Genomic DNA, 321 nt, shown 5'->3' on the forward strand with positions numbered 1-321 from the left:
TCCCATACCGATGACCCGGAAAAAAGAATGACGGAAGTAAACACAAGCGTCGGATTTTACTATTTATTCAGCTGTTTACAAATGCGAAATCCTCGTAGTCACCTTGTCATGGATCCTGAGCGCTGCTTTCGTGCATAAATCTTTAATTTGAATATTTGCATCTCGTTTCAATAATAACCTCCATGACGGGGCTCTTTTCTAAAAGCCAATTATGAGAGATTTTTTTTTTTATTTGCTTTTGTGTAAGCTAAAGTGGTTCCGAAAAGGGGATGAAAAAAAGCGGATTCTCGCTTGTCATCTCCGTTATGAATTCATTTCAAG

General features: G+C 38.0%; 1 protein-coding gene across 1 annotated transcript in view; it reads left to right on the top strand.

Moving 5' to 3' along the window:
• LOC119586665 overlaps positions 1-321 on the top strand; it is a 20,994-nt gene that overhangs the window by 2,633 nt on the left and 18,040 nt on the right. The window lies entirely within an intron of this gene.

Source organism: Penaeus monodon, chromosome 21 (genome assembly GCF_015228065.2).
Source record: "Penaeus monodon isolate SGIC_2016 chromosome 21, NSTDA_Pmon_1, whole genome shotgun sequence".
NCBI classification, from domain to species: Eukaryota; Metazoa; Arthropoda; class Malacostraca; order Decapoda; family Penaeidae; genus Penaeus; species Penaeus monodon.